Source organism: Protopterus annectens, chromosome 2.part0 (assembly GCF_019279795.1).
Source record: "Protopterus annectens isolate FY-2018-M chromosome 2.part0, PAN1.0, whole genome shotgun sequence".
Lineage (NCBI taxonomy): Eukaryota > Metazoa > Chordata > Ceratodontiformes > Protopteridae > Protopterus > Protopterus annectens.
The window spans coordinates 1,202,107,305-1,202,130,112 of NC_056728.1; the positions used below are offsets into that span (position 1 = coordinate 1,202,107,305).

General features: G+C 41.4%; 1 protein-coding gene across 1 annotated transcript in view; it reads right to left on the bottom strand.

Annotated features, from left to right (window-relative positions):
- Positions 1-22,808, bottom strand: part of CCSER1 (coiled-coil serine rich protein 1) — a 2,683,941-nt gene that overhangs the window by 1,029,315 nt on the left and 1,631,818 nt on the right. The window lies entirely within an intron of this gene.

Below are 22,808 nucleotides of genomic sequence, written 5' to 3' on the forward strand. Positions count from 1 at the left end.
GTGAAGTACATGCTGTCCCATGCATGACAGGTAAAACTGTCAATCATCGCATTCCAGGCAAAACACATTGAAGCCCCTTTAGCCCCCTTAGAAAGGTGCCAGTAACTGAGGCAATTATTTAACTTAATTTTGTTTGCACTATAGCATCATTCTGAGTGAAGATAAAATGATGTTTAGGAGTAGTTTCACACTAGCTTTGGATGCATGCTCAGAGAACTCCACCATGTCTCTCTTCACATCACCTAATGATGTATGTCTCACATTGTTTACACTCACATGAACAAGGACCATGTTTCCATGTATTCCTAAGATGAAGTGACTTGTGTGCCTTAGTAACTTGACATATCTTGGTACCCTACAGGCAACCACTGTCACTCTTTCCTTGCTCTGTGGTTCATTTGTGTCTCACTACACAGTAATTTATGACTAAGATATTACAGTGTGTAATAGCAGGCACAAGAGACCTTAACAGCTTAGTGAGATATGCTTGGCGACATATCATAGCGGATTAAGTGTTACAAGAAGGAATATATGAAATAGGTGGAGTGTCTGAATTGCTGTGGATTTTGTTTTGCAGGTTTATGCCTTGGTAGGCTTTGAGACTTTGGGAGAAATTTCCTGAGTACTCCAATGTAACAGAACTCATCTATTGTTGAGTTTTATACTTGTGCAAATACTGATAACTCTGGTTACAGAGAACGGGTTTTGAGAGGCTAGTCTCTAAGTTTAACAGATAGTTCACATGTGGATCCATTGTAACAAAAAAGTAAGTGGCTCCCAGTAAGCAAGAGGCAATGTGTGAATGGCCTCAAAACACCTAATGCTAATAGACAAGCAGCAGTAAGGGCAGGCTGCAATTCCAAGGGTTCAGAAACTGTGTGTAATATGCAGTCTGCTTTATATTACAAGTTGTGTGGGAAGTTTTATCTTTTAGCTCATTATGGTCTGATTAATGGATGAAGTGCTAGTAATGCAGGTTTTGTATAAACTAACTATGTAACTAACCTACCCTAGCTATATAACAAATACAATAATTATACAAGAAAATGAGGAGAACTTAGCAGTGGGAAGATGGCAATTTATATCCTGCCTAATAGCAGCTAACGGATAGGATAATACAGGAAGGGGAGTGCTTCATATAAGCTGACAAGATACCTAGCAAAGAAATAACCAATAAATTGGGATTTGAAGACATATATTTATTGTTTCTTTTATCCGTTTATGCCATTATACCCTGTTAAGTAGAAAATCACTAGGTAGGTAGATTTCATATAAGATAACTATGTACCTGAATGAGGGGGGTGAATCAGAAGGCTGTAAGTAATTAGCAGGAAGGAGGATTGTAAATTTGTAGTCTGCGGCTGCCTGACAGAACAATTTAATAAGCGTAGTATGTATATAAGCTGAAAATTTACCTAGCAAGGGGACTATCAGTAGGTTGTAATTTTAAGAGATATACTTATTTAGCCCTGGGCCAAATTTGTGGGAGCAACACTTAGCCCCATGCCACCAAGTCTTGCTGGGGGAGAATATTATAGGTTCATAGGTTCATAGGATGATACTAGGCTATTGGCCTGTAGGCCCTTATAAGCCTAGCCAGGAATTTTCCCCATGTTCCCACAAAATCAGCATCTGTTTCCCCTTTCCAGCAGGGACACAGGTGGGATCCCAGGGGTGTATTTTCTGTTTGCCATCCAGTCATCCAGGTTCCTCTTATGGAAGGCTAGAGAGGTACTCTGCTTGACATGGATAAAGAGTCTATTCCACAGATGGGGTAGTCTTTGGGACACAAATCTGTCCAGCCAACAAATTCTATTAATGTCACAGACCATGTTGAGGCCTTGTGTGTGGGTTGCTCGAGTGGAGTTTGATTTATGGATATGCAGCAACTCCATCAAGGCTGGGTCTGAGATGGCCTTGTATGACAGATACAGGTCACCTCTGAGCAATCTGTACAAGACTGAATACAGGGATAGTGCTTTTAGACTATCTGTATATGATAGGTGTTTGAGACCCTGGATTTTCCTGGTCAGGAATCTCTGTAGTCTCTCCAGCTTCTGCATGTGCTTGGCAAGGTACATGCCGAAGGGAGCACTATACTCAATAATAGATCTGATAAGGAAGAGTACAAGGATGTTACGACCTCCTTGTTCCTGGATGAAATACCCTTACTTATTAGGTGGGCCGTGTAGAAAGCTTTCCATACAATGCAGGCAACATGGTGGTCAAAAGTCAGGTTGCTATCGACCTGGATACCCAAGTCCCTCACAATTAACTGTGTACTTAGTATGTTATTACTAAAGTGATATTTATTGGGGACGCCACTTTCCCCAAAGGGCATAATGATGCATTTCTTGGCATTCAGTTTGAGGCCATGCTTCTGGCACCAGTCATTAGTTTGGGTAAGGCCCTGTTGGAGGATGTTCACATCACTAGGTGAATTTAAGACAGCACCTAGCTTCAAGACATCTGCAGACTTGGTCAGCCACACACCACTGGTTTTGGATTGCACCTCAGAAAAGTATATCCCAAACAGTAGAGGCCCCAAGATTGATCCTTGGGGTACACTGCTCATTACGGATCTACTACTAGAGGTGGCTTCCCCTATGATGACTGAGTGGGTTCTCTCACTGAGCCAGTAGCTACCAATCTGGTAACATATGGATTGATGCCTAGCTGGGAGAGTTTATCTGTTATGCCCGAGTGGGGGAATAGTGATGAAGGCTTTGGTTAGGTCAAGGTATGTGATGTGCACTGTCTTCTCCTCATCCATGGCTTTGGTGACTGTTTCGAAGAAGTCGACCAAGTTTTCCAGTGTCATGAGAAAGGGGAAGGTGTACAGACTGGTACAGCAAGATTCCCAGGACTGGTGAGGGATGAACAGTATTGCAAATATTGAGGGAGATAACAGCTGGAAAGTGTAGAGGAATAGTCTGTGGACACCTGGGCTATAGTCAATTTACACAGTTAAGAACTTGTATCTATGGACTGTGCTGTGGCCTGTGTCTGTAAGATGTGCAGCTTTAGTGCCGCCCAGCCAAGTAGAGAGTACTGGCATGCAAGGCAAAGCAATTTAAACAGCAAGAAGGAAATCTAAAAAAACAACCCTTTTCAACCAACCTTGTAGCCTGGGAGAGTGAAATGCCAAAGCACAGGCAGTGTTACTTTCTCCCAGGCAACTCAGTGAATAAAAAGTAAAACTATTTCCTAGTACAAATTTCAATTAAAACTAATCAGTAGCAGTAGTTTTGCTATTAAAATTAATAAACATTGCCATGTTCTTGTAGACGCTCAATTCCAGTAAGCAAAAACAAAGCAATTTAAACAGCAAGAAGAAAATCTAAAAAAACAACCTTTTGCACAGCTCAGTGTAACTCAGCAAAATATTAAGTTCTTGTCATATCTGTCCAAATCTTGGTTAAAGTATTTTTGTAACTAGCATAATGCAATTATTTCAAGCCTGATTAAAATTCACAAAAATTTACTTTTGTCCAAGTCAATACTAATTACGTAGAATGTAAGCTAAGAGAATTAGCAGCAGGTATAGCCCACAGTATCATTAGCAGCTTGCATACCGGACATTTCTGGCACCTCATTCCTATTAAAAGTCACATTTTTTTTTTCTTTTGTACAGACATGCCATGTCAACATGCACAGTTTAAGTGGAAACGCAGAGTGCTCCTGCCAGGTGTGCATCTGTGAAGACATACCTAGTCTGCAAATCTAAGGTTGCCTTCAACATCCAATGATACAGACTCATGTTTGGCTCAGTCTAACCATCTCATTCAGATGAATACATCAGTAGAAATAAAATTAATATATAATGAGAAATAAAATGATTAAGCTAATAAAGCAATCAAATGTGAAAGAACTATCAACAGAATATCAATAAACGGTACTAAATGTATGAGCATGCAGCAATTCAAATTCAAGCATATGAGTAACAATGTTTTTATACCAGAGTGGAAATCACAGGAAAAGTCATACACAGAATATTAACTTGAAATGTCACTTAGAAGAGTAGAAATCAAGTTTAAAATTTCCTCAGTAAAAGAAGTACAACTTTCAAGAATGAATGTAAGAAGAGTCAGAACATAAAAGTAAAGTAGAAGGAAAGAGAAACTAATGCAACAAGGCTGGGAAATGAAATAAAAACAATGACTAAGAAGTGATAAATTAAGCATAAATGTGGGAGCAGTACCTATTGTGCATCAGTAAAGCACAGCTGGATAAAGCAACCCACGGGGTCATTTTTGGGGTGACACCCTTGTCATGAGGCAGAGTGACTGAACAGTTGATTATATAAGTAAAGGCAGTGCATGGTCAAAGACCTTGCATTGCTTTCCTTAAGCAAACCTAAATTCTGCTTCAGCAACTGCTGTTGTTCATAAACAGAATTCAAACTAAAGGTCGGTGAACAGAGCTCATGCAGTCTATGCCTGGTAAATGAACACCCACTTCACAGTAAGGAGGCAGAACACCTGTGAAGCATTCAAAGAAAAAAACTAAAAAAAACTAAATAAATAAATAAAGCAGGATTCCAAATGCTTATGCTTCTGAGATAGTTAAACATTTACTCATGCTTGTGCTTAATCTCATGGGCAGACATAATCTCTGTCCTAATCTCACACTCAGACATAATCTCTGTCCTAATATCATACTCAGACATAATGTCTGTGTCATTCTAACACTATATGCTTATAATGACGGTACATTTCTAATACTGTAAAAAAATATACTAAAGTGTAATCATTCTTTGATTAAGTATCTTCTGTCTCTCTGTGTGTTGCTACAAAAACTCTAGTCTGTAACACTGTACTTTATTACCTGAACTGTATTAAGTTTAATTTGTTTTCTATGTATTGCTATATTATTTTTATTGCATCTGGATCATGGATGAAAAATGTTTGATTACCATTTCACTTACACAGTTAACAAATTGAAATCAATAAATAGATAAATAAGATGTCACTTACTTTAGAATTCATCATTTCATATGCAAAAATGAAAGTATATCTTAACCCTAGACAATGCTGATGTCTGCGCTGTCAGTGAGACATGGTTTAAAGCCACAGAGAGCACTCTAACAGTGCAAGGTTATAATGCCTTCCACACATTTAGGCCAGCTACAGTAATTCACAGGCAGGGACTAAAGGTGGACTTGTCTCTATTTACATCAAAAATAAATATACTTCAAGGCTGGTCAAACAGGAGAATGCACTTGAGCTGATCCATGTTCAAATCACGCTGGGTAAAATCTAATACCACTTCCTTGCAACTTATAGGCCCCCCCTCCTTGACCCAGGAAACCCATCCATGTATTTAAACTTATTAAAAACACTAACCATCCAACCCAATACCATATTCATGGGTGACTTTAATTACCTCACTATTAACTGGGAATCCTATATGACACCAAACGTACATGCACAGAGATTCCTGGATTTTGCAAAGATAAACTCCCTGAACCAGATATATACCAACCAGGGGTGCAACCATACTGGATCTGTCCCTCATTAATAAGGGAGACTGCTGTATACCCCCTACAGTAATGCATTCCCTAGTAAGGTTAGACCACAACATGGTTTCCTTTGAAGTAAAAATAAAACCTGGATGCCCAGATAAACCTGGAATATTCAGGAACTACTCTAAGTCTAACCTCCTGCTATTAAGTGAGAACCTGGCAAAATCTCAAGCTCCCATAAACCCTGAGAACACTTCTGCCTATGCAGAACTGTTCAAAGAAACCCTGTACAAGCATGTTAATAGCTGCATAGAGGCAGCTATACCCACCAGGAAGAAGTACAGAACTAACTAAAAAAACAAGCCACCCTGGTGGAATCACAAAATCAATCAGCTGTATAACAGGATTAAGAAAATCATGGCAAAAATTAAGAGGTGCAGCACCCAGCAGAAGAAAAGCCCTCTCATCAAATTAAACAAACAACTCAGAGGACAAATAAAGTCTAACAAAGCCAAATTTGAGGTAGGTTTGACCTCTGAGGCCAAGGACAACCGCAAAGCATTCGTTATGTCTGCAACCTCAAAGGCAATACACAATTGTGTGCAAAGCTCATTGTAAATAGAACCACCTATACTGAGCCATAAGATATAGGTTCATAGGTTAATAGGTAGGTACTAGGCTATTGGCCCTAGGGTCTATATAAGCCTAGCCAAAAAGGTACCCTGGCTTTCACTACCCAAGAAAATTGTTTTCCTGTGTCCCAGTCAAGCAGAGCTACAGAGGTGATCCCCAGGGTTAATTTCCTATTTCCCACCCAATCATCGAGATTTTTTTTGAAGAGTGCTAATGAGGAGCTTTGTTTGATATAGATAGGTAGTTTGTTCTGAAGTATGAGAAGTCTCTGGGACAGAAATCTATCCCTCCAGCATATTTTGTTTATTGTGGTGACAAGGTTTAGGTCCCTAAAGCGTGTAGCTCGGAGATATTGGGATTTTTTTAAGTGGAGAATGACCAACAGCTCTGGGTTTGACATAGCTTTGCATTTAGGCAGAGATCGCCTCTGAGTAGGTAATATGCGACATAGTAAAGCTGGTGTTTTTTTAGACGGTCTGTGTAGGGCATCTGTTTGAAGCCAGTAATCCTCTTTGTGAGGTATTTCTGTGGCCTTTCCAGTTGTTGTAGATGTCTTGTGAGGTACATACCAAAAGGGGTGTTGTACTCTATAATGGGTCTAATGAGTGATGAGTAGAGGGGAACAATGACCTCTTTCTTCCTGGATGAGAAACCTTTTGTGATGAGGTGTGCCACATAGAAGGATTTCTTGACTACTGTAGCGATGTGATTATCCAAGGAGAGACTACTGTCCACCTGTGTCCCAAGGTCTCTTATCACACTTTCGGTGTTAAGTAGACTACCACCTATGTGGTAGCTCATGGGTACAGAATTTTTACCAAAGGGGATGACAATGCACTTTTTGGCAATGAGCTTGAGGCCATGGCTTTGACACCAGGCATCTGTCTCAGTGAGGCCCTTTTGTAGGATGTTCACATCATTAGGAGTTTCTATTATAGCTTCTAGTTTGCAGTCATCTGCAAACTTTGTTAGTCAAAGACCTTATGTGTTAGCCTGTACTTCAGAAAAGTAGATACCAAACAGGAGAGGACCCAGGACTGAATCCTGTGGTACTCCACTTGTCACTGGTCTGAAGTCATATTTGGAGTCTGCTACTTTCACAGTGTGGGTTCTGTCAGTGAGCCAGTTGGCAACCCATCTTGTGACATAGGGATTTATACCCAGTTTAGTGAGTTTATCTAGAATTCCAGAGTGGGGGATGGTGTCAAAAGCCTTGACGAGATCTAGATAGGCTGTGTAAACCACCTTTCCCTTGTCTACGGCTTTGGTGACTGCTTCAAAGAAGTCTATTAGGTTTAGGAGACATGATCTGCCTTTTACAAACCCAAACTGGCTGGGGTCCAGAGTTTGGAGATTACCAATGTATTTGTTTATAAGTTCCATGATGATATGTTCCATGGCCTTGCAGACCCGGCTCGTTAGTCTAATGGGGCGGTAGTTCCCGGGATCCTTGATGGCTCCCCCTTTGTGGAGTGGGATAACTGTCACTGTGCGCCATTCAGTGGGCACAAAGCCTGAGGTGAGGCTATGATTGAACATGGTGCTTAGGTGGGGTGCCAGTTCATTCTGTAGTTTGTGTAGAACACAGCCTGGGATGTTGTCAGGTTCCATTGATGCTGTGTTCTTGCCTTTGGAGAGTGTGATTTTTACCTGTGCAGCTGTAATTACAGGAACTTTGCATTCTTCTGGTATAGAGATGGGCCCTTTAGGGTGTGAGAGGGGGGTAAAGTTAGCACTGAACCTATCTGCCAGGATGTTGATAATATCAGTTGCTTCTGTATATTTAGTGCCATTCTGCTGTAACTCAGAGCAGATCTGAGTGTTGACATTGAGATTCTTGACATAGCTATAAAATGCTTTGTGGTTGTCTTTAGAATAAGTGGTGATTTTGTTTTCGTAACTATATTTGGAGGATTTTATAAGGGGTCTCAGGTTCTTACTGAAGCTGACCAGGGAGTTCCTCCAATCATGGAATTTTACTCTTTTTTGCAACAGTTTCTTTCTTCTGTTGTAGAGTTTGTTTATGGCAGGGGACCACCAGATTGGCTTCCTTTTTTTGTAGGATAGCATCTTGGTTCTGTTAGGGAGAGCACAATTCATGCACTCATGTAAGTGCTTATAAAGTGCATTTGTGTAGGATTCAGCAGTCATACCTCTATTATACGTCTGCATGGGTGTCGTGACATTTGCCACTTCTGTCTTAAGAAGCGTGAAGTTGGATTTGGAGAAATTATTTATGGTGGTTTCCCTAATGGGGGGTGGGGGCGGGATGTGGATGTCTAGGTTGATTAGCTTGTGGTCAAATCTGACCAACAAGGAATTGAACTCTGGTGTGGAACACTGGTCACCCATGTTGGTAATGACCAGGTCTAGAATATTGCTGCCCCTGGTGGGGGTGTGGATAAGTTGATCCAAGGCATTGGAATTTATGAACTCCAGAAAACGTTGAGCAAAAGAGTTGGTACATGAGTAGTTTTCCCATTTAATGGTGGGGTAGTTGAAGTTACCCATTATTAGGGTGTTGGGTTGTACCCTAATATTTTCCAGTGTATCAAAAAATGAGGAGTGGGAATCCTGGGGCATGGTGGGGGATCTGTAACAAGTTACAGTTTGGATTGTGGTCCTGCCCAGAGTTAGTTGCACTTGGATAACCTCGGATGCCTTATGCTGAGCAACTAGCCTGGAGGTGTGCATATCCTTAATGAATATGGACATGCCTCCGCCTTTAGTGTTTCGGTCCAGGTTAGGTGGTCGAAAGGTGTGGCATGAATTATAGCATAGTAATGCAGGGGTGCTCTCTGGAGCCTTGAACCAGGTCTCTGTCACCGCACAGATGTTGATGTTTTCCATTTTAAGTAGTGCCTCGAGTGACTGCATTTTTGAGGTTTAGATTTCTAGCATTGAGTACCATTACCCTCAGATTTTGCTTGCTTGTACCTTTTACGGTGGTGTATTTGTCATCTGAACCTTGCCTATAGGGGTGGCAAGAGGCTTAGCCAGTACCCAGAATTCCAAGGACGACAGGTGCAGACCATCTCTGTCAAAGCATCATGGTCTGTCGATCATGTCATCCCAGGCAGACAGATACTGGATCCCCTTAGAATGACACCAGAAGCTTAGCCAATTGTTGAAGCCAATCATTTTGTCCTTGTATTGTGGTATCATGCTGGGTGATGGCAGGATGCTACTTAGGGCTAGGGTCATACCTGCCTGGGGCTACAAGATCAGAGAGCTCCTCCATGTCTCTTTTCATGTAGTCCATGGAGGTACGTCTCAGGTCATTCACACCAACATGGACAATGACAGAGTTATATTTGTTCTTGTTGTGGAGTGACCTGAGTGCGTGCATTATGTGGCAGATCCTGGCACTCAACAGGCAGCTGACAGTAACTTTCTCCTTGTTTAGTCTGGTGAGTGGAACATCAGTGTGCCTGACTATAGAGTCACCTATGACTAGAGTGTCGGGTACATTGTTATGCTTTATGGGCTGTGGTTGAGTGGCACACTGAGTTTGTGGGCTGTGTGTCATTTGGGTTGTGTTGTGGAGGTGGAGGTTGCTTGCATTTCTGCTTAGAGGTCTCTGTTGCTTGAGCAGATTTTTATTGAGAGCCTCCGTGAATGTAGGTGTGTGTTTTGTGTTTCTTTGCGTGTGTTTTGATGGTGTAGGTTTTGAGGGACTATGTGATGAGTGTGGTGTGGTACAATTGTTTACCTTCTCCTCTTGACTGTCTGACAGCAAACCTTCTGGCTGATAAATTCAGCTCCAACTTTACCCCTCTCTCTACCTTAATCTTCCTTCAGGAAATATCATCAAATATAACTCCCCCTAATATCACTAGGGAACAGGTCCTTAATGCTCTCTCTAAGACCAAGAACACTGCATCAATGGACCCAGACAATATCCCAGGATGCCTTCTAAATAGCCTGAAACATGACCTATCAGGGTCTCTAGAATTACTACTTAACTGTTGCCTCTAAACAGGCTTCGTGCCTCATGAATGAAGAAAGGCAACAGTCATCCCTCTGCACAAAGGTGAGCCATCTACAGACCCATAAGTTTCACTAGTCTTATATGTAAAGCCACAGAAAGAATTATCATGGAGATGATCAATAGAGATAGAGTAAACCTCCAGACACTGGACCCAACCCAGTTTGGTTTTGTCGAGGGCAGATCATGCCTATTCAGCCGGGTGGACTTCTTCGAGAAGGTCACCAAAGCAATGGATGAGGGCAAAATTGATCACACGCCTACCTTGACCTGGCCAAGGCATTTGACACAATACCCCACTCGGGTATTGTTGACAAACTCAAGAGATTAGGTACAAACTCATATGTCACCTGATGGATAACCAACTGGCTCACAGGCAGGACCCAGGAAGTCAGAATTGGGGAGTCCATCTCTACAAAGAGGCCAGTCACAAGTGGAGTCTCTCAGGGATCAGTCCTTGGACTGCTTCTTTTTGGCATTTACTTCTCAGAAGTCAAGGCCAATGTCAGTGGTCTCTGGCTGACTAAATTTGCAGATGATTGCAAATTAGGATCTGTCACTGAATCTCACACTGATGCAAATGTTCTCCAAGAGGGTCTGAGACAGACAAACAACTGGTGTCAGAGCCATGGACTAAAACTAAATTATAAGAAATGCATAATAGTATCCCTTGGGAAGTCATCCATCACTGGTAACTATCATATTGACAACACACCCCTTAGAGTTGACCCAGTAGTCATGGACTTAGGGACACACATAGATAGTAATCTAGCCTTTGATCATCACGTGTCTACAGTGGAGAGGAAATCATTCTATGTTGCCCAACTTATAAACAAAGGTCTGGCATCTAAGTCCAAGGAAGTCATTGTTCCACTGTATTCAGCATTCATCACACCTACCATTGATTACAACACCCCCTTTGGTATATACCTAACCAGGCATATCCACCAATTGGAATATCCACAGAGGTTCCTCACTAAAAGAATGCAGGGAGTAAATAATATGTCCTATGCAGACCGCCTCCAGGCCCTGTTCATGTACTCTGTCTCTACAGACTTTTGAGGGGAGATCTATGCCTAGCATACAAAGCATTGTGAGATCCCACTCTGATGGACCTCCTGCATATCCACAAAATAAACAGCACCAGAATTACCCATTCTAAAGATTGAAACCTTGCCTGTGATATAAATAGGACCTGCTAGTGAGACAGGTATGTATCCCAGGAACTACCCAGTCTATGGAACAGGCTCCCCATCCTTGTGAAGGAGAGTTCCTCCCTAACCCAATTCAAGTGCAACTTGGACAATTGGATGGCAAATCAGAAATTCATCCCTGGTTTGGCACCTATTTCTCTGATAGACAGAGGTAATCTTAAATGGTTCATCTTCCAGGCCCATGCTTACACGTATCAAGGGTATCAGAACCTGTCAGAGGTTTGGGATGCATGGCTAGGCTTAAAAAGGCCCTTATGGTCATTAGCCTAGTAAACACCTATGAATCTATGAATGTATATAAACAAATAACTAGGAGCATGAAATGTAGGTTCAGAGATCAGAATACCCTTGTTCAAATAGATATAGTTTAAAAAAAAAGAAGACAGAAATATGTCACATTACAAAGAATATGTAACTGGACAGAAGGAAGAGGTAAAGCATCAGATAACAGAAAGCCAATGAGAAACAAGATACAAGCAGACACGAGAAAAAAAGAAAGTCGGAGTGTCTGACAATGGGATCTTTTCTCAAAGTAACTAAACATGCACCAGTGACAGATGTTATGGTGGATGGAAATGACAATGTGCAATACAAATGTGAAGGTGCAAAGTACCAAATCAATAACAGAAAGTGTAAATGTAAAGGTGCACTTAAGGGAAGGCTCTGCTTTTCCATCATTCTTTTACAGCTGCTAGAAGAGCAGAGCCCACAAAGAAAACAACCATGGGAATGACTGCTTGCAGAGCAGTTAAGAGTGAGATAAACTAGCTGAACATATAGACAGCATCTCAAATCTCAAATAAGCTGTAGGACTATGATGAGGGGAACAGATTCATAGAGAAGATACTATTAAGAAAACTTTCAGTTCTATACAAAACTGGAGATACAGCTCAATCTCAGGAAATTTGGACAAAGCCAAAGTAATGGAGAAATAAAGGCCCAAAATCAGGGACATATTTTTAAATATTGTTCTTATAAATGTAGAAAGTTGTTAGAATAACAGTCTTTACATTTGTATGCATTTTCTGAAGGATATGAAATACAAAACTCAAATGTATTTAAGCAGTTACCCACTTAAATCCTCTCTGATTTTTCAGAGAAATTTTACGAGGAACAGACAAAAATTATGAGAAGAAATCTGGACAGTTGAGAGGTATGCTGGAGGCAATGCGCAGTCTATGCAAACATTTATTTAGAAATGTCAAAAAGTAATTCTAGCACAGGTTCATGCTAAAGGTAACTGCTTTAGCAAACAGTTCTGGAATCAAATAAAAAATAACTCCAGATCATTCCACTGAAAGCTGCAGAAAGGAAATTGCTGAGGACTGAGTGCTAATTAAAAATGTTTAAGAAGAAAGTGGAACTTACTGCCATGAGAAAAGCAAAAGATACTATTCCCTGACCTGATTTACTGACCTCTTGTAAGAATCAGAGTCAGCACACAACACATAAAAGAAAAGTTCAATACATCATTTAGTTTATGTTTTATGTTTTGCGTCTGCACTAGCTTTTTTACTCTCTTCAATTCAAAACGTGCTTAAAGGAAAGTGTATAAATAAACCCTAAAAAAGTAAGTACGTTTTATTAGGAATGATTTTCCAGGGATGTTTCCAGTTTTTGACCAATTATCATGCTTTTGTTTGTTGTTAAAACATTAGAAAATGTGGTCAACAGGGATGAGTTCACCTCATAAGACACAAGGTACACAGTTTGATTTTAATCTAGGGTTATTGGCTAGGGCTAAAATGGCCCTTCAGAACAGTTAGCCTACCATTCACCAATGAACTTATGAACTGAACTTAGGAGTAGTTCAAGGACCATATATTTGTCAACTGTCTACTTACTAATGCCCAACATGACCTTACATCAGAATACAAAATTCTTTACTTGTTGGTGTGAAATACTTTCTGACAGAGATGAATAATCAGTGTTCATAGGTTCATAGGTGTGTACTAGGCTAATGGCCCTGCAGCCTTTACAAGCCTAACCGATAGGATTATCCTGGCATTGTGCCACCTGCCCTTAGTTCCCAGTGCCTGTTGAGTAGAGCCACTGGAGTGATCCCCGGGGTGAATTTTCTATTTCCCATCCACTTATCAAGATTTCTCTTGAAGAGGGACAGTGAGGTGCTCTGCTTGACATGTATGGGAAGTCTATTCCATAGCATGGGCAGTCTCTGGGTTATGAACCTGTCCCTCCAGCTTGTTCTGTTGATTGTGGTAATGAGGTTGAGGTCTCTGGAGCGTGTAGTGCAGAGGGATTGGGAATTCTTTAGATGTAGCATTTCTAACAGAGCTGGGTCAGACATGGCTTTGTAAGTCAAGCAGAAATTGCTTCTAAGTAGGCGATATGAGACAGAGGATATTTGAAGTTTTTTGAGTCTGTCCATATAGGACAAGTGTTTAAGGTCTAAGGTCCTCTTTGCGAGGTATTTTTGAGGCGTCTCCAGTTGTTGTAGGTGTCTAGTGAGGTACATGCCAAACGGGGCATTGTACTCAATTATTGGCCTAATGTAGGAAGTGTAGAGGGAGACAATGACCTCTTTCTTCCTGGATGCAAAACCCTTAGTAATGAAATGTGCCACATAGAAGGACTTTCTGACCACAGTGTCAATGTGGTGGTCAAAAGAGAGGTTGCTGTTAACCTGTGTTCCCAGACTTCTTATGATGCCTTCTGTGTTCAGTGGACTACCACTGATGTGGTAATTCATAGGAACCAGGTTTTTCCCAAAGGGGATGAGGACACATTTTTTGGCATTGAGCTTAAGGCCATGGTTCTGACACTAGTCATTGGTCTCAGTGAGGCCTTTCTGTAGGATGTCAACATCACTTGGGGAGTTAATTATGGCTCCCAACTTGCAATCGTCTGTGAACACTGTCAACCAGAGTCCCTTTGTGTTGGCCTGAACTTCAGAGAAGTAGATACCAAACAGGAGAGGACCCAGGACCAAACCCTGTGGGACTCCACACATGACTGGTCGACAGTCTGACTTGGAGTCAGCTGCTTTCATACTGTGGGTTCTATCTGTGAGCCAGTTTGTAACCCACCTAGTGATATAGAGGTTGATGCCTAACTTAGTGAGGTTTTCTATGATTCCTGAGTAGGGAATGGTATCAAAGGCCTTGGCCAGATCAAGATAGGCTGTATGAACTACCTTGCCTTCATCCACGGATCTGGTGACTGACTCAAAGAAGTCGACCAGGTTGAGCAGGCATGATCTACCCGTCACAAAACCAAACTGTGTGGGATCCAGAGTTTGGAGGTTCCCTATGTCTTTGTTTATTAGGTCCATGATAATGCATTTCATAGCTTTGCATATCAGACTTGTCAGCCTAATGGGGCGATAGTTCCCAAGGTCTGTAGTCACTCCTCCTTTGTGGAGAGGGATGACTGTAGCAGTGCGCCATTTGGTAGAGACAAAGCCTGAGGTGAGGCTGTGATATTTTTAGGTCCCATAGAAGCTGTATTCTTGGCCTTGGACAGTGCTATTTTAACCTGTGCAGCAGTAATACTTGGTGCCTGGCAATCTACTGTAATTGTGATTGGTCCTTTGTTGGGGTAGAGAGGGGTAAGGTTGGCAATGAATATCCGTTGGCTCTGTATAGGAGGTGCCATTGTGCAACAGCTCCGAGTAAATCTGGGTGTTGCCATGGAGATTCTTTACATAACTATAGAAGGCCTTGTGGTTGTCTTTACTAACTGCTGCAATTCTGTTTTCATAGCTAGCTTTAGTGGATTTGATGAGGGATTTCAACTTTTTTTGAGGCTGATAAAGGAGTTTTTCCACTCTTGGGACTTCACCTTATTTCTCCTCAGTTTCCTCCTTCTGTTGTAGAGTTTGTTTATGGCACAGGACCACCAGATTGGCTTACTTTTTTTGAAGGAGAGCATCCTGGTTCTCTTGGGTATGGCAAGATCCATGCATTTGTGTATGTGTTCGTACAGGGCATTAGTGTATGATTCTGCAGTCATGCAGCAGTTCTCCAATTGCATGGGTGCCGTGAAGTTGGCCACCTCTGTTTTTAGGAGCACAAAGTTACCTTTGTTCAAGTTTTTCATGGTGGTTACCTTTGCATGGGGGGGGGGGTGGATTTCCAAGGTGATTAGTTTGTGGTCAGATCTAACCAGGGGGCAGTTGACTATTGGTACAGAGCAACGGTCACCCATGTTAGTAATGACCAGGTCAAGGATGGTGCTACCTCTAGTGGGGGTAAGAATGAGCTGGTCAAGGACATTGGAATTAATGAATTCCAGGAAACGTTGGCAAGTGTATTGGTACATGAGTAGTTTTCCCAATTAATGGAGGGGTAGTTGAAGTCGCCCAGTATGAGACTGTTAGGTTGGACCCTAGTATTCTCCAGGGTGCTTAGGAACGTGGAGTGTGAGTCTTGGGTCATGGTTGGGGACCTGTAGCAGGCTATGACCTGAATCGCTGTCTTACCCAATGTTAGCTGCACCTGAAGTATCTCTGATGCGTCATGTTGGGCTACCAGTCTGGAGGTGTGTGCATCCTTTATGAATATGGAAACACCTCCGCCTTTGGAGCTTCGGTCCAAGTTCTGGGGCCGGAAGGTATGGAATGAGTTATAGCCTGGTTGTGCAGGGGTGATATCTGTTGCCTTGAACCAGGTCTCTGTTACAGCACAAATGTTCATGTTCTCCATTTTAAGGAGTCCTTCGAGCGAGTGCATTTTGAGATTTAGACTTCTAGTGTTGAGCAGCATGACCCTCAGATTGCATTTGTTTGTAGCTGTTATGGTGGTAATTTGGTCTTTGGAACACTGCCTAAAAAAGGCACTATAGGGGTGGCAAGAGCCTTGGCAAGTATATGGAAGCTGAGAGGTGACAGATGCAGACCATCTCTGGAAAAGCATCTAGGTCTGTCAATCATTTCATCCCAGGCAGACAAATACTGGATCCCCTTAGAATGACACCAGAAATGTAGCCAATTGTTTAAATCAATCATTCTCTGCTTGTACTGTGGTATCATTCTGGGTGATGGTAGGATGCTGCTCAGGGCTAAAGTCATACCCATCTGGGCTACATAATCTGAGAGCTCCTCCATGTCTCTTTTCATGTAGTCCAGGGAGGTACGTCTCAGGTCATTCACACCCACATGTACAATGACAGAGTCATATTTGTACCTGTTGTTGAGAGACCTGAGTGCGTGCGTTATGTGGTGGATCCTGGCACCTGACTAGCAGCTGACTGGTACATTCTCCTAATTCAACCTACTGAGTGGGACATCAGTGTGCCTCACTATCGAGTCACCTATGACTAGTGTGTTGGGCATGCTGTTTTTCCTTGGGGGCTTTGGTTGAGTGGCACACTGTTTAGGAGAGTTATGTGTCTCATGATTAGTGTTGTGTTGTGGTGTTTGAGTGTGTTTCTGCCTTGGAGGTCTCTGCTGTTTGCGTAGATTTTTATTGAGAGCCTCCATGAAGGTGGGTGTGTGGTTTGTGTTTTTATGCGAAGGCAGTGCTGGTGTGTGTTCTGGAGGGCTATGTTTTCTATGTGGTGTGGTGCAAGTGTTGACCTTCTCCTCTTGACCAGCTATTCCCGTCATGGCTGCAGAGTGCATGGCTTCCAATTTGAATACATAAGTGCATCTCTCGCAAGTCTGAGTGATGGGAGGTAAGAGGAGAGGGTTATCAGTGTACATGAGGCAGTTGCTACACTGCCTCAGGATGCCCAAGCTCACCAGGCTAATAGGAGAATGCAGAGGGAACTGACCTTTAGACATGCCTGGAGGGTTGGGCATTAATAATAAGTACTGGTGCTGTTTCCTTGTATAACATTTAGTGCTGGTAGCACTGTTGTGTGCTACAATAATTGCTACAAGAAATCTGGTAAAGTGCTAGACTAATAAGCTAGTAAAGGTGCAGGAGGGCAGAGAACTAGCAGATCTAAGGGAAAAATTGAACAGCACCGCTCAGAAGCTTACAATCTGGACTACACTAGTTCCAGGCAGGAAGCAGTTTTTTTTTTTTTTTTTTTTTTTTTTAGTAGAAAGTGAAGAGACAGAAGATAATAAGATAATTCAATATACAGAAGCTAAAGGGGTGGGCCTTTGCGAAGTTCTCACTATTAACAGTAGAATGAGCTGATGTAATCTGACTGGGGGGGGAGATTCCAGTATCAACTTTATACCAGAGGAGGGCAACTCAAAGCCACCAAGACATAAGACCACTACAAGAACTGGGTGAGAGTCTGGGAAAAAAACAGTTGTACAGATTACAGAGATGTTGTGTCTTTCGACTTTTCCCAGTTAGGGGTCGCCACAGCAGAACTCCGGTCCGCTAATGATTGGCAGTAGATTTTTACGTGCCGAGTTGTCAGCCCTGATGCACAACCTTCAACGAAGGCATACCCATTCACGCATGTCTCCACACAGAAGACGCTCTAGCTGAGAATCGAACAGGACAACGTCTTACTGTGAGGCGACAAAGCTACTGCTGCACCACCACCACAGTTCTGTACAGATTACAGAGATATTAAATCAAAATTCCCTTCGAAGTGTTCTTGCTCTATGAAAACCATTTGGCACAGTAAACTGTAACCAGCTTAGCAGCACCTCATAGATGATTGTCACTTTTTCCTATTTGAGAATGAATTTGTACAGTTGTCTGACACTTGCATTTTCTGTTACTCTTATTTTTTTTTCTCTTAACCCATGATTTCCCTTGGGTGCTTAACTGACTCATTTGACTACTCAAAGACAATGGCTTTATGGTTCAATTCTCCGCCCGGAGGAAAGCTGAGCATCAGGAGTGCACCACTATCAGTTTAATTTTCATTTGGGACCAGGGTTTTCCTCTTTACCTTGATATCTCTCATCCCCACTCATGTGCGTGCATGCAATTAGAATGTGCAAGGGCGTGCCACCCACTGCTGTTACTGATAAGACCCTTCAATATGCCCTTTCCCCCCCTTATAAGCAATGTCTTACACTCAATTTCCTGCCTGCACCAGGGATTCTAGGGTGTAGTTTGTTCTCCAGAAATGAGCTCCCAGCACTCCTATCAAAGTGAGATGAGCAGAAACTGGTACCTCACTGCTCCTAAATCTCTCCTCCTCCTGCACCTGCTCATCCCTCACCTGTAAATCAGACCATGAGCATGTGAACTGTTGTCAGGGCATCATCTCCCTGCACCACAGAGCTAGGCTAGCTTAACTTTTTTTGTATAATTTGTTATTTTTTTATTATCATTTTCTTTATATCACTTGGAATTCTACAGAGCTCACCCGTTCTTTCTTTTGTGCTGCTACTGCATTGTTCTGTCGTACTGTCCTGCGTTACACATTTTCATGTCCTTCCTAGCTTTCATCTACTTTCTCCAATTGCAGGTCCACATTTTCACTCCATTTGTACAAGACCTGGATCACTTTAACACTTTACTTTTGTCTTTGATTTACCTTAACATTTAATATACAGTAGTCACTACAGTATATTGCTGCTGTCATTAAATATTAGTCTGCAGATGCCTTTCTCTCATATAATGTGATTGATAGTTTTATCTCATGGCTTCTGTTATTACTAACAATTTATGCTGTGTGCTCATTTTAAATCAATGTTGTCACTGTTCATACAACTTTCACCTACTCACATACCATGCAGCATGTTGAAATCATCTTCTGATTGCTTTGCCACTTTTATACCATATTTCTAATCTATCCCACTATCCCTGGCCACTGCATCTGGTAGTTTATATAGATTATCATGTCCCATTCTTCCTCCAAGAATATACTTCCCACATGATTCCTTCCAGCTTGCTTTTGTCACCATCATCAAGTTGTTTTGATGTTATTAAATAGGTTTTAAATATACCATGATTCCGGCTCCTTATCAATTATTTATTATACATATATGTGCACTATAGTCTTACACCATTATGCATTCTTTACCCTCTAACCAAGCTTCTATTTCTATTCTAGTTTGTTATGATTTCTGATATTTCTTTGAAGTGTTAGGAATTTACGCAGTACTTTAGACATTGGTAGATTAAAGTGCTTTCCTGCACTCCCAAAACCATGCCATTTGTTTATTATGCTTTACGTTGTGAAAGCCTACACTTTTACATTTCTTCAAACTGAAAATATTATCAGTCTTCCAGAAATAAGTCCTTCTGTGTAGCATAGCTCAAATGTGAATATCAGAGCTACTCACTTGTTCTGATTAATGGTGGTTAGCAGGATAATTACTTGTGACTCCTTCATGATGAGTTCAATGGAATTCATGTTACGTGATTACTCAAACATAACTTCACATTAAACAACTTTTTTTGAATAATATAACAACGGAGTTGCAACTGGTGCTTAATTTCTGAACTATTTTAGCTTCATTTATTGATTTAGGAAGATGAGCATCTGCCACTTGTTCATTGGTGACCACAAAGTATTGATGCTTTGTAATTTCTATACTCATCTTGATGACCTATTTCTTTTTATACATTTTGAAATAGTTATGCTATATTCCTGATTATAGACGCTGTATAACATCGTATTGCTACTTAATGCCTTGTAATAATCCTGTAACATTGCTGTTTAATGCTAATTTATAATGAAAATTGTATAATATGTTGGAGCTTTTCTCCCCGGGCCTCCGCTGAAAAAGGGCTCTTCAGCTCAGTCGGACAATCCTGGTTAACAAATGTAAAATAAATAAATTTCTAATAAAGCTAAAAAATATTTCTCCTGGATCTGTTGACGTCATATATCTCTTTTGTACTCTATTAGTTTCTAAATGTATTCACCTATATTAGTTAATCTATTTTTAAATATTATAATTGTACGGACTTATCTGCAGATTACATTAAGATAACACGACTTATTATCTGATTCTGCTATTTTATATGCTATATTAACCCATACCAAAAGGTGATCATTTTTTCATTTTGTTTTACAAACAGATATCTTGTTTTTAATTGGCCATAAAATCAGACTCTCTAAAGTTACTTTAAGATGTTCTGATCATCCTCAAATATATATTTTTTCTAAACTTTAAATCTATGTAAAAACTGTAAACTTGATTCGAGAACTGTACATCAAGCAAGTACAAGCAAAAATATATTAGTCAAGATTTGGCTGTTGAGGGTCCCCCCACCTACAACACATCCAGCAACCTCTATATTCTCCTAGCTCACCTATCCATTCTCTCTTGAACAGCCATTCCCTAATCCAGGACACTGGATGCATAAAAAACCTAAGGCTTTCAACTTGAGTCATGTTTGGTTCATTTATTTTTTATTTATTTTATTTTATATTTGTTGACTGGGTTTGCCCGACTGGGCTACAAATGCCCATTTTCAGCGGAGGCCCAAGGAGAAAAGCTCCAACAGACAATATAAATTTTACATATGAAATACATATAGAAATACATTCGTCAGTACCACAGATTAATGCATTACAGTGCCACATATTACATTCATCAGTACCACACATTATTGCATTACAGTGGCATACATTAAACTGGAGCAAGTGAAATACATAGAAATACATTCATACTGTTCATACTGTCAAATGTCCTATTAAAGCTGATGCAAATTATATCAACATACAGTTTTATTTCAAATGGTTTTATAATTAGATTATACAAAGTTATATTGCTATTTGTTCTTTATTTTTCTTTCATTATCATTCTCCTTATATAACCCAGCCACTGGGGATGCACAAGCCAGTGCATTTCTTTGTGCCGGTTCCAAGCCCGGATAAATGGGGAGGGTTGCGTCAGGAAGGGCATCTGGTGTAAAACTTCACCGAAACATTTCATACAGTCACCAAGAAAATTTTTTTATACCGGATCTGTCGAGGCCTGGGTTAACAACGACCGCCACCAGTACTGTTAGCCTACAGGGTGCTGGCGGAAATTGGGCTACTGTTGGCCGAAGGAGGAGAAGAGGTGGAAGACATGGCTGAAGGCAGGAGGAGAGGAGAAAGGCTAGGACTGTGGTAGTGAGGGTCAGAACTTTGAATGTTGGCAGTATGACTGGTATAGGGAGAGAGTTAGCTGATATGATGGACAGAAGGAAGGTTGGTATATTGTGTGTGCAAGAGACCAGATGGAAGGGGAGTAAGACTAGGTGTATCGGAGGTGGGTTCAAATTGTTTTATCATAATGTGGATGGGAGGAGAAATGGAGTAGGAGTTATTCTGAAGGAACAGTATGCTGAGAGTGTTTTGGAGGTGAAAAGTGTGTCGGATAGAGTGATGTTTATGAAGCTGGAAATTGATGGTGTAATGATGAATGTTGTTAGTGCATATGCTCCACAAGTTGGGTGTGCAATGGATGAGAAAGAAAAATTTGGGAGTGAATTGGATGAAGTGGTGATGACTGTACCCAAGAGTGAGAAAGTGGTGATTGGAGCAGATTTCAATGGGCATGTTGGTGAAGGGAACAGAGGGGATGAGGAAGTGATGGGTAGGTATGGTGTTAAACAAAGGAATGCAGAAGGTCAGATGGTAGTGGATTTTGCGAAAAGGATGGACATGGCTGTGGTGGATATGTATTTTAACAAGAGGGAGGAGCATAGGGTGACATACAAGAGTGGAGGAAGATGCACACAGGTGGATTATATCTTATGTAGGAGGGCCAGTTTGAAGGAGATTGGAGACTGTAAAGTGGTGACCGGAGAAAATGTCATTAGGCAGCATAGGATAGTGGTTTGTAGGATGACGTTGGTGATCAAGAAGAGGAGGAGGAGTGTGAGGGCAGCACCAAGGATCAAGTGGTGGAAATTGAAAAAGGGTAATTGTGAGGTGGAGTTCAGGGATGAGTTAAGGCAGGCACTGGGTGGCAGTGAAGAGTTACCAAATAGCTGGGTAACTACAGCAGAGCTAGTAAGGGAGACGACTAGAAAGGTGCTTGGTATCACATCTGGACAGAGGAAGGACGACAAGGAGACATGGTGGTGGAATGAGGAAGTACAAGAGAGTATACAGAGAAAGAGGTTGGCAAAGAAGAAGTGGGATTGTCAGAGAGATGAAAAAAGTAGACAGGAGTATAAGGAGATGAGGTGCATGGCAAAGAGAGAGGTGGCGAAGGCTAAGGATAAGGCATATGAAAGGTTGGACACTAAGGAGGGAGAAAAGGACCTGTACTGATTGGCTAGACAGATGGACCAAGCTAGGAAAGATGTGCAGCAGGTAAAGGTGATAAAGGATAATGAGGGAAACATACTCACAAGCGAGGAGAGTGTGTTGAGGAGATGGAAAGAGTACTTTCAGGGGTTGATGAATGAAAAGAATGAGAGGGAGAGAAGGTTGGATGATGTAGGGATAGTAAATCATAAGTACAATGGATTAGCAAGGAGGAAGTAAGGATAGCTATGAAGATAATGAAGAATGGAAAGGCTGTTGGCCCAGATGCAATACCTGTGGAAGCATGGAGGTGTTTAGGTGAAATGGCAGTGGAGTTTTTAACCAGATTGTTTAATGAAATCTTGGAAGGTGAGAGGATGCCTGAGGAATGGAGAAAAAGTGTTTTGGTACCGATTTTTAAGAATAAGGGTGA